Below are 13,097 nucleotides of genomic sequence, written 5' to 3'. Positions count from 1 at the left end.
TAGAACAATTAACATTTTTCAACCTGATGTCTAAAAAATTTGTCTTTGATTGGTCAAGGACCAACGAGGGAGCAAGGTATCAGGGAACTTCACAAATGTCCCTGATTCAATGGGAGGACAGATGATGAGGGAGAAGTGAAAGCCTCTATTGTTCATTCTAAAGAATTGTTTCTTTTTTTTTTTAATTTTATTATGTTATGTTAGTCACCATACAATACATCATTAGTTTTTGATGTGGTGTTCCATGATCCATTGTTTTCATATAACACTCAGTGCTCCATGCAGAACGTGCCCTCCTTAATACCCATCACCGGGCTAACCCATCCCCCCATACCCCCCCCCCCTCTAGAACCCTGTTTGTTTCTCAGAGTCCACAGTCTCTCAGGGTTCATCTCTCCCTCTGATTCCCCCCCTTCATTTGAATTGTTTCTAAAGAGAGGTTTTCTGCCTTGTGAGCTGCCAGCTCTTCAATTATTCAGGCCACAAATTGGCAATCCCTTCATTTCATCCAGAAAGAAAGCAAAGGGAAGATCTTGGAACACCATAGGACTACTTCTCATTGGGAGTTGAATGGGATAGACAGAATGACTAAGGTCCTACACAGAAGAAAGACCTCAGGAGATATCCTGCCTCATGGCTATTCACAAAAGACTAGAGAGGATCCACTGGATATGTGACATTGGCTTTTCTGAGTAGGTGCTGTGCTACTCATGCCCTCTAAGTCACTTACTTGTTAACTTACTTGCGGAACTTCACTGAGGACAAACCACTGCTCTGGACTTTGGAGAATACATGCAGTTCTACAGAACTTTGTCCTATCTCCTTGACTTAAGAACTGCTAATTCACAAAAGTAAAGAACCTTCCCGAAGGTAGAAACGACTCCCTTCTCTGGATACAGCCTCACTTTTATTTTTTTAAATGCAGTGAATCATGGGATACTAAGATATGGGAAGCAGACAAAACGTGTTTACTGTTTATTTATTCAACACTCTGTTGAGCAATGCTCACTATTTTCCTGCATTCAGCTGATGACTCTGGCAAAGAGGAAATTGTTTCAAACATGGAAGTGGTACCAGGTCCTGGTCTGCCTTAACCTACTTCTACAAATGGGTGAACACTGAAGAGTTTGCCTGTCAGACTCATCCAAACTCCACAGGTTCAAATAAGCCACTGCTTACAAAGGGGAACATGTTCTCATCTCTTTTTTTCCACACATGGAGCAGAAATGAGGTGCCATGGAAATCTCTATTCATAAGCCTTTTACCTTTTTGAACACTAAGAGATTTCTCTATATATTTTAATTGAAACACTCAAATCTAATTTCTGGCACAGAGAGGATATTCATAGGCATGTTGCAAACTTTGCCTGTTATCTTCCCCTATTGCAAAGTGTATGATTTATCTTCTGGGCAATGGCACCCATATCTTAATATGAGTTATATAAGAAAAATAGCCCACAGTTACAGAACATAAATTGTTTCTGTTTTCCCCAAAAGTAAAGAGAAAAAAAGTAATATGCCTTGCAAGAGTAGGTCCAATGTTATGTTCTTAAATGGGAACTTAACTCAATTTCCTATAATACCCGTCCAATAAATGCCAGTTCCCAGGGGCCTTTGGTGGTGGTTAAATTTGGTACTCCATCACCTCTGTACAAAGGACCCTCCTCTTTAGAGAGTCAGGAGCTTTTCTTTATTTTGCATGAATGTTTTAACTAAGCACTTATTTCAGCTGCCTGAATCTATACCTTTGGAGAAAGTTACAATCTTGTGTTACTCTTGGGTTTATTTTCAAGATACTGCTGTAAGTTTTAAAATAAGGGACAGAATTTGTGGCTTTTAGAAACAACATGTATTATGATCTAGTTAAAGTTAGTGGAAAGCTATTCTCAAGGCCCTGGATTGATAAAAGTCACTGTGCACAGAGAACAATGTTTATGTTCCCAACAGTGGTGGTCATCCACGTGAGTAAAACACCGCCTGCTTTTTTTTCTTGTTGCTTGTGGCTCCCTCTTCTGTTATGAGCTAAATCATTCCACAAGCATCTCAACACCTGCAACAAAGTTTTTGCTGATCTTCATCTCTGGATAGTTTATTTACACTTATGGATTTCCATAGTACTTTCTTCTGTTACTGAATACCTCCTTTTAATATGCAACTGTTATATTTATTGTTTTTGCAAATGTATAATCTCTATGCCCAAACTGTGAGCTTCCTGGGGGTGAGAAGGATGCCATATGCAGTTTAATGCTCCCTATAGGGCCTAGCACACTGCTTGACACTGAGCAGGTCCCTTAAAATCATTACTGTATACATATTTTGAGAATGTGGTACCAGATGATGAGACTAATTAGGCAAAGCAAGAGCCTGTCGGCTTCTTGTGGGCAGAGAGTCAATATCTCCCCAAGGTGTTGGAAGACCGAGGAACAGAAGTATGTAGGGAGCGAGGTCTTGGGAACAAGACTAGGTTGTGAAGCAGAAAGCATCGACAGTGCTGCATTCACTACGTTATTCCTTAGATCCTGCCATCAGCTTGAATGTCTAACACCATTTCTAACACAATGTCAAACAAATGTCAAACATCATTTCGGGTGACCCTGGGTCCCTGGCATAGCACAATCCTGGCTTCCCCAGTGTGAGAAGGGTGTTGTGTCCCGAAGACTTTAGTAGTATGAAGTAGGCACTTTTCTCCCACCAAGAATACACATACTGGTAGAAATGCCATTTCCAGAACTGAGTGATATTAGAAGAATACTGGGTGCTGGAACACTAAAAATGAGAAATGTTTATTAAACCTCAGCTTGCTTCATAAATGGCAAATAGAAGGTACTCAGCATACATGCTTGTGAAGTGATAAATATATCACCAGGATTTCTTTGGAGTTATTTAAACCCAAAGCTTGAAGAAAGACATTACTCCCAGTTTTGTGTGTGTATTTTTGTACCCATAAATAAGGTGTCACCCAGCCCCACTAGACCCTGAGAACAAATGATGTTATACTGCAGTTAAACACAGTTTTAGCCAGGTCAAATTCACACTATTCAGAGTGAAGCACAGCACATCTCACAGCGTCCTCATGATTCTTTCCTCTCTCTTCCTTTCACTCTCCAGACAGCCCGGAGCACGCATGCCCCATTCCCTACTGATTCCCGACGGCACTGAGGCGGCTGTCCCCTTCTGAGCGGCGCCGTGTCTTGGCGTTGCTGCTGCCATTCCAGGGGTTTACTGTGTGAATTCTCTTCTGAGCTAGAGGTGAAGTTGCTGAACCCAAAGCTGCATGCTCATTTGCCCCTTTTCAAGCTAAGACCTCCCCTGTACTTCCCTAGTCGGCCAGTGCCTTTACTCCTCGGGTGTCAAGACCAGTAAATAGAAGCAAACCAGGGGCGCCTGGGTAGCTCAGCCAGTTAAGCGTCTGCCTTTGGCTCAGGTCTTGATCCCAGGGTCCTGGGATTGAGCCCAGCATCGGGCCCACACGCACACACACACACACACACACACACATATTATTCAGTCATAAAAAGAATGTAATCTTGCCATTTGCAATTATGTGGATGGAGCTAAAGTGTATTATGCTAAGCGAAAAAAGTCAGAGAAAAACAAATACCATACAATTTCACACATATGTGCAATTTAAGAAACAAAACAAATGAACAAAGGGGGAAAAAGAGAGAGAGAAACTAAGAAACAGACTCTTAATTACAGAAAACAAACTGGTTGTTACAGAGGGGAGGTGGGTGAGAGGATGAGGGGAATAGGTGATGGTGATTAAGAGTATATTTATCATGATGAGCACTGAATCATGTACAGAACTGTTGAATCACTGTATTGTACACCTGAAACTAATATAACACTGTATGCTAACTACACTGGAATTAAAACTAAAAACTTAAAGAAATGAAAAAGGTGGGGGGAAAATAAAAAACACATCCCAAAGAAAGAAAGAAAGAAAGATTGCCTGTCTTACTCTAAAAAATGGTCTTCCCCTTGTGCAGCTTATATTCTAGCAAAGAAAGACAGAACATAGATAATATACATAATAATTAGATAAATTATTTACTACATGGTGATAATATGGGAAAACAATTTAGAAATAAAACAGCTTATGGAGCATAGGGGTGGGCTGAAGTTTTAAGGAGCGTAATCAAACATTTATGAGATGGCAGACCTTGAGATATTGCCTCATCATTCAGGACTATGGAATGATAGAATATTTTTTGCCATGAGCACATACTTTTCCATACAGGCTTTAAGGGACGATCAAATATCTCTTTACAATATTTCAAGATAAGGATGGTCAATTAAAGACACAGCTAGATTCAGGGACACCTTGGGGAGCCACCAAACTTGCCCTGGGACAGTTGAAAGAGCTTTCCTCTGAGGAGAGAGCAGTCCCCTCCCTCTTGCAGTTGGTTTGTTTCTTCTTCTTCTTTTTTTTTTTTTTAAGATTTTACTTATTTATTTGACACAGAGAGACGGAGAGAGCACAAGCAGGGGAAGCGGCAGGCAGAGGGAGATGGAGAAGTAGGCTCCCTACTGAGTAAGGAGCCCAATGTGGGTCTCCATCCCAGGATCCTGGGATCATGACACTTCGGCTACTTCCATAATTTGGCTATCATAAGTAATGCTGCAATAAACATAGGGATGCATATATCCTTTTGAATTAGTGTTTTTGTATTCTTTGGGTAAATATTCAGTAGTGCAATTACTAGATCATAGGGTAGTTCTATTTTTAAATTTTTGAGGAATATCCATATCTTTATCAGATATGTCATTTGCAAATACTTCTTCCATTTAGTAGGTTGCCTTTTAGTTTTGTTAATGGTTTACTTTGATGTGCAGAAGCTTTTTATTTTGCTGTAGTCCCAATAGTTTATTTTTGCTTTTATTTCCCTTGCCTCAGGAGACATATCTAGAAAAATGTTGCTACAGCCAATGCCAGAGAAATTACTGCTTGTGCTCTCTTCTAGGATTTTTATGGTTTCAGGTCTCACAGTTAAGTCTTTAATCCATTTTGAGTTTATTTTTGTGTATGGTGTAAGAAAGTGGACCAGTTTCATTCTTTTGCATATAGCTGTCCAGTTTTCCCAACACCCTTTGTTAAAAAGACTATCTTTTTCCCGTTGCATACTCTTGCTTCTTTTGTTGGAGATTAATTGACCATATAATCATGGGTTTGTTTCTGGGCTTTCTATCCTGCTCCATTGATCTGTGTGTCTATTTTTATGCCAATACCATACTGTTATCATTACTATAGCTTTGTAGTATAACTTGAAATCTGAAATTGTGATACCTCCAGCTTCGTTTTTCTTTTTGAAGATTGTTTTGGCAGGAAAGACTTTTATTTGTTTTATTTCTTGACATATTCCAAGCATACTTTGCAATACTAAATTTTTAATATGTATCTGTTGTGTGAATAAATGAGTGAATGACTTTGATTTACATAGTCTTCTTCTTCTTCTTCTTTTTTTTTTTTTTTTTATGTCTCCTCAGGGACAATCAACTTCTTTTGTGAGAAGACAGTATCAATGTCAACTCTGCTCTGGGCCCCAGTTTTCCCCTCCAAACCTCTGGTGCCAAACATAAATCTGAATGCTTCAGTGATCAGTTCCTTCTCAGTGTGTCCCATCCACTCCCAGCCTGTCCAACAGATCTCTCTGTATGTCTGAAATGCCATTGTGGATGTGGGTTGAGTTTTCTACCACCTTCTGCACCACTCACACAAGAACATTCCACTGCTGCAAAACAAAACAATATATTAAAGTAGACATTTGGAAAGAAGAAGGTGGTCTAAATGCTTCTAAAGCTGATTTGTATTTCCTTTAATAAAGGAATATCTGTTTCAAAGGATGAACCCATAGATATCTGTGGGAAAAATCTTATCTCCTTCCTAACCCTGTACCTTGACCCATAACCCAGCAATTTTTACTCTTATGAACCTATTACAAAGACCATCAATGTCTGTTTTATAGGATGGGCCATTCAGGATTTGAAAAGAATACATGAAAATTTGGACCAAATATAAGACAAAGGAGTGTTAGAAAATGGTCCAAGCACCATGTGGAGCTGTTGTGTGACATGTTTGGGATCACGTAATGAGAGAGGAGGAAATAGATGGTCAGTGGTGACAGAACTGACCGATGAAATGGAAGGAAATCCAAGAAGGTGTGATATTTCAGAAACCAAATGTAAAAAATTTCATATAGAAGGAAGACCTATGAGGTCAAATGCAACTGAGACCATCTGACAGTCTCAGGACTAGAGCCAGAGAACTGGTGGGACAGAAATCTTTAGAGGTCTTTGGAGTATAATCACAGAAATTAGACTATAAATGCTAGTCTGAGTAAGGAAAGAACAGGAGGTATAGAGTAATTGGATATTTAAAACATTTTTAGTAGTTTTGCTATAAAAGGAAGCTGAAAATGAGTAGGGGTCCAGGAAGATTTATTTTAAAATTTCTTTAAAGATAGGGGTACCTGGGTGGCTGAGCCTTTGGCTCAGGTCATGATCCCAGGGTCCTGGGATTGAGCCCCATGTTGGGCTCCCTGCTCAGTGGGAAGCCTGTTTCTCCCTCTTCCTCTGCCCCTCCCCCTTCTCACACTCTTGCTTTCTCTCTCACTCTCTTTCTTTTAAATAAATAAAATCTTAAAAATTTCCTTTGAAAAATAAAATATAAAAAGGCAGAAAAAAAAAGACAAAAGATATCACAGTATATTTGTATGCAGGAAGAATTGACCCAGAAGGAAAAAAAAAAGGAATTTGCTGTTTTGAAAGAAGATGGGATAATCACACATGCAGTGTCTGAGTGGGGAAAGCAGACAACATAGGGATACATCGTCCTTGCAACAAGAGGGAAGGCAGAGTATGCAGATACAGGTGTAGGTTTGGTGGAGAAAAGATGAAATAGTTCTTTTTAGATGGATCCAATTCTCTCAGTGAAGTAAAAGTTCATGCTGAAAAAAAATATTCATGCCAAAAGTAAAGCAGGTGGGCTTATTGGCAGTTCGAAAATAAAGGAAGCTGAGAAATAGCTATTTGGTAATGTATATTCAGTAGAAAAATTTAAAGGTCACTTGAATAAGTAGTTCCCAAAATTAGGCAAACATCCACATCATCTAGAGAGCATGTTACAAACATTCTTGGGCCCAACTCATACTTAAAGAATTATATTTACAATTATGGGACATAGGTCCTGAAAATATTCACTTTAAGAAAATGTTATTTGCAAACAATTGTGATGATCCACTAGATTTGGAGACTGCTGTTATTGTAACATTGTAGGCCCACCTATGAAATACTAGAGAGGTACCTTTACAATGAAAAGAAACAAATCCTCCATTTACAAAATACAGGAAATGACCGTCCCATATTCTGAATTCCCCAAGACTTGTATTTGGGTATTCTTCATGGCACTCAGCCCTGATTCACAGTATTTTCAGTTATATATCTATTTTCCTCAGTATTAGAGACAGTTTCACTTGAGTAATTTTAATGTTAACACTGGGACTGGACATAGAAAGCACTTGATACAGGGGATGTTATTTGGGGTGATTAATTTATACCTGAGAACATAAGGACAGGTGGACTCAGAGACTCCAGGTACTTCATCCACTGTCATGTAACTGATGTAGAACAATAACTGGAATCCAAAATCCCTGATTCAACCTCTCTGGGTGAATCCCAAGGGGTCCAAAGTATGGAAAATGTAGCTCATATAGTGCTAGGATTACTGAAATCATGTACACAACCAAAACATTCCGAGAAATCTCCTTTCCATTCAATGCAATGGAATGATTTAATGAGTTCCCAGTATTATGGATCTATTCTGTGAATAGGCACTCCATACTGGCTTTCAAGGCACTGACTCACACTTTAAAAATAAATCTTCATTACTTATCTCTTTCTCAGAAGGTCTTCTCATCAAATTTTCCTGATCGGCTCTTGCTCATCACTTGGCTTGCCAGGCATGGTAATGTGATGATTTAGACTGCCATGTTCTCATTAGTACCAACAGAGATAGGTAAATAAAGATCTTTCATTGACCTGTGAATCTGACTTTTAAACTGACCTTGAACACTGTCATCCCAGATCTTCAGCCTTTCTTAATATGGAGATGCACACTTTCTGGCTGCTGGCCCTTCAACTACAACTTGCTTTTAACCTGTTTTGTGATCATAAGCATTTACATAGGTGCATAATTTACAAATGAGCAGGAAGGAGTATTCTATCACCTAGTCATTTGATGCCCTTTACTTGGGAAATTCTGAAATGTGTTTTTGTAATTTCTACAGGGCTAATTAAATGCCCTCATATTCATTAGCTATACAATGAGAACAATAAAAGGAGCGCTGAGTTTGCACTAAGGAGACTTTGTTCTCCTGGCTCCCACGTCTGCTCATTGTATGATCTTGATCAGATCATTTCATAGCTCTACAGTTGGGTTCCTCACCTGGAGATGAGCATGTTGAGAGAACTCAGGCGGACAATTGAGAAGAAAGTCCCGAAGAATGGCTAGTACAAAGTAGTCATTAATAAATACATACAAGTTGGACTCGGTTTATCTCTTCACATCTCCATTCTGTTTTACTTATATGCTCATGTTTTAGGGCAGTGCCCTAACTACATCATCACTTACCTTAATATCTCTGACAGGTTAAACTGAATACTGACTCATAACAAATGACTTTGAGAAAACTGGTGTTTTAAGTACAAGCTCTGAGTTGGGCTGAAAACAAATGCCTGTGTTCAGATATCATTTCTACCCCTTGCCTTGGATGAGATCTCTGGATGGAGCTCTACGGTTAAGTTCCAACATCTATAAAATCAGTATAGCTATACGCATTCTGCAAGGTTACTGAGAATGAACTACAATAAAATATGAACTAGTTCTCAGAAAACCATGAAACACTCACAGATAATGCTATTTTCAAAGTTTTTACCAGTCTTATAGGTCATTCACATGTAAGGCAGAAATTCTGGAATGTCATGGGTGTGAAAATAGTGGAATATAAAGCATGATAGAAGCAGCCACTATTACGTAGATATAGTATGATGGCAACATATGAGGGAACCATCGATTCCTTGCTTAAGGCCGTGATTAACTTTTGTTTTACAAATTGTTTTTAAAATATCGCTGTTTATAGTATGGCAGTATTATGACATGCTATACAGCAACATACTTCATCATATACTTTTGTTTGCTTCATTAAACATTTGACAATTTCATTGGAAAGCTGAACAAAGTAAGTTTAAGTTATGTGTTCCATCAGCCCCTATCTGCTTCTCAAAGCTTTGCTTATGAGTCTGACTATAATCCCATGGGGGGCTCAGTACTTCTATGATCCTTTCTATGACAGAAAGAAAATAAAGAAACCAACATAGGATGAAAGAAATGTTTTGCAAAGGTTTTCCCACGTACCTAGTCAACACTGCTGTGTTATTGCGATTTTCTTATTTTCTTTTTTACATTTCTTTTTTTAAAGATCCTCAGACCTTATTCATCTTGTAGCTAAAAGTTTGTATCCCTTTACCAACTTCTCCATATTTCCCCAACCCCTGGCTCCTGACAAACACTTTCTTTCTGTTTTTTTTGTTTTGTTTTGTTTTAATTTTAATTCCACATGTAAGCTATACCAAGCAATATTTGTCTTTCTCTGTCTGGCTTACTTCACTTAGCATAATGCCCAGACATTCCACCGATGTTGTTGCAAACAGAAGGATTTCCTTCTTTCTCATGGCTGAATACTATTCCATTGTATATATACACTGCTTCGTTTTTTTAACCACTCATCCACTGATGGACACTTGGGTTGTTTCATATCTTGGCTATTGTGAATCACTGTGTATCACTATTTAAAGTTCACAAAGATCCTTAATCTTACATATTATTCCAGCATTAGGGATAGGAGTACTTGACCCAAATTGAGCATAATCTGCTCAAAAACAAAGATCTAGCAAGCCACAGCAGCAACTCTGATAGACTCCAAACTGTTGGAATCCAAACTTCATCTTTGTGCTACAGTAGGTTGTCTTCATATCGCACAGGCTGTGGTTAACCAGGCACCTGCACAGCCATCCCTGTAAGAGCCCCGTACTTGGTTGAACCAATCCCATTCTTCAAGAATCAAAATACAGGCTGGTGTTGGAAAAGACTTAGCCTCTCACAGCGAATTACAGTGTTTAACTCAATCCTAAGGTAGCCCAGGAGGCTGAACATTTGCTAAGTGAGAAAGAAATCTACCACTCTTCTAATTGTCTCACCTCTGCGAGCCTACTCACAGCCATCAGCATTACCTTGAATTACCAAGACAGGACAAATATAAAAGAGGGCTTGACATTTTAGCAATCCTATAGATGTACGGGAATAGGTTATCCAAATTAAGTGCACATTTTATGATACTACATACAAAATAAAACATGGCTCCAAATAACACAAAATCACTTTGTCATTATGGTTTATTTAATCATAACAATACCACTACAACAGGTTCATTCTCTTGTATAAAAGATGGCTTTATACTTTGTTGCCTAATGACACAGACCCTAGCCCCACCACACATACAGTTAATAATGAATCAGAACCTACCAACAGCAGTTCTTCCTTTTGTAGCTTTCCCTCCCAATGCATAGAGAAGAACCTGTGTCTGACCAACTTAGGAAGACTTATTATCTTGTGCTTCTTGTTAAATTCACAGGAGAAAGTTTCTTTTTTTTTTTTTTTTTGAGTTTTAACTTTTTTTTATTCTTATGTTAATCCCCATACATTACATCATTAGTTTTAGATGAAGTGTTCCATGATTCATTGTTTGTGCATAACACCCAGTGCTCCATGCAGAATGTGCCCTCCTCAATACCCACCACCAGGCTAACCCATCCTCCCACCCCCCTCCCCTCTAGAACCCTCAGTTTGTTTTTCAGAGTCCATCGTCTCTCATGGTTCGTCTACCCCTCCGATTTCCCCCGCTTCATTCTTCCCCTCCCGCTACCTTCTTCTTCTTTTTTTTTTTCCTTAACATATATTGCATTATTTGTTTCAGAGGTACAGATCTGAGATTCAACAGTCTTGCACAATTCACAGCGCTTACCAGAGCACATACCCTCCCCAGTGTCTATCACCCAGCCACCCCATCCCTCCCACCCCACCCCCCACTCCAGCAACCCTCAGTTTGTTTCCTGCAATTAAGAATTCCTCATAACAGTGAGATCATATGATACATGTCTTTCTCTGTTTGACTTATTTCACTCAACATAATACCTTCCAGTTCCATCCACGTCGTTGCAAATGGCAAGATCTCATTCCTTTTGATGGCTGCATAATATTCCATTGTATATATATACCACATCTTCTTTATCCATTCATCTGTTGATGGACATCTTGGCTCTTTCCACAGTTTGGCTATTGTGGACATTGCTGCTATAAACATCGGGGTGCACGTACCCCTTCGGATCCCTACTTTTGTATCTTTGGGGTAAATACCCAGTAGTGCAATTGCTGGATCATATGGTAGCTCTATTTTCAACTTTTTGAGGAACCTCCATACTGTTTTCCAGAGTGGTTGCACCAGCTTGCATTCCCACCAACAGTGTAGGAGGGTTCCCCTTTCTCCGCATCCCCGCCAACATCTGTCGTTTCCTGACTTGTTGATTATAGCCATTCTGACTGGTGTGAGGTGGTATCTCATTGAGGTTTTGATTTGGATTTCCCTGATGCCGAGCGATATTGAGCACTTTTTCATGTGTCTGTTGGCCATTTGGATGTCTTCTTTGGAAAAATGTCTGTTCATGTCTTCTGCCCATTTCTTGATTGGATTCTTTGTTCTTTGGGTGTTGAGTTTGATGAGTTCTTTATAGATTTTGGATACTAGCCCTTTATCTGATATGTCATTTGCAAATATCTTCTCCCATTCTGTTGGTTGTCTTTTGGTTTTGTTGACTGTTTCCTTTGCTTTGCAAAAGCTTTTTATCTTGATGAAGTCCCAATAGTTCATTTTTGCCCTTGCTTCCCTTGCCTTTGGCGATGTTTCTAGGAAGAAGTTGCTTCGGCTGAGGTCGAAGAGGTTGCTGCCCGTGTTCTCCTTTAGGATTTTGATGGACTCCTGTCTCACATTGAGGTCTTTCAACCATTTGGAGTCTATTTTTGTGTGTGGTGTAAGGAAATGGTCCAGTTTCATTCTTCTGCATGTGGCAATCCAATTTTCCCAACACCATTTGTTGAAGAGACTGTCTTTATTCCATTGGACATTCTTTCCTGCTTTGTCAAAGATGAGTGGACCATAGAGTTGAGGGTCCATTTCTGGGCTCTCTATTCTGTTCCATTGATCTATGTGTCTGTTTTTGTGCCAGTACCATGCTGTCTTGATGATGACAGCTTTGTAATAGAGCTGGAAGTCCGGAATTGTGATGCCGCCGGCTTTGCTTTTCTTTTTCAACATTCCTCTGGCTATGCGGGGTCTTTTCTGGTTCCATACAAATTTTAGGATGATTTGTTCCATTTCTTTGAAAAAAGTGGATGGTATTTTGATGGGGATTGCATTGAATGTGTAGATTGCTCTAGGTAGCATTGACATCTTCACAATATTTGTTCTTCCAATCCATGAGCACGGAACGTTTTTCCATTTCTTTGTGTCTTCCTCCATTTCTTTCATGAGTATTTTATAGTTTTCTGAGTACAGATCCTTTGTCTCTTTGGTTAGATTTATTCCTAGGTATCTTATGGTTTTGGGTGCAATTGTAAATGGGATCGACTCCTTAATTTCTCTTTCTTCTGTCTTGTTGTTGGTGTATAGGAATGCCACTGACTTCTGTGCATTGATTTTATATCCTGCCACTTTACTGAATTCCTGTATGAGTTCTAGCAGTTTTGGGGTGGAGTCTTTTGGGGTTTCCACATAAAGTATCATATCATCTGCAAAGAGTGAGAGTTTGACTTCTTCTTTGCCAATTTGGATGCCTTTGATTTCTTTTTGTTGTCTGATTGCTGTGGCTAGGACTTCCAATACTATGTTGAATAGCAGTGGTGATAGTGGACATCCCTGCCGCGTTCCTGACCTTAGGGGGAAAGCTCTCAGTTTTTCCCCATTGAGAATGATATTCGCTGTAGGTTTT

Source organism: Neomonachus schauinslandi, chromosome 4, assembly GCF_002201575.2.
Source record: "Neomonachus schauinslandi chromosome 4, ASM220157v2, whole genome shotgun sequence".
Classification (NCBI taxonomy): domain Eukaryota; kingdom Metazoa; phylum Chordata; class Mammalia; order Carnivora; family Phocidae; genus Neomonachus; species Neomonachus schauinslandi.
The sequence above is the reverse complement of the archived record's forward strand: the minus strand, read 5'-3'. Positions refer to the sequence as shown.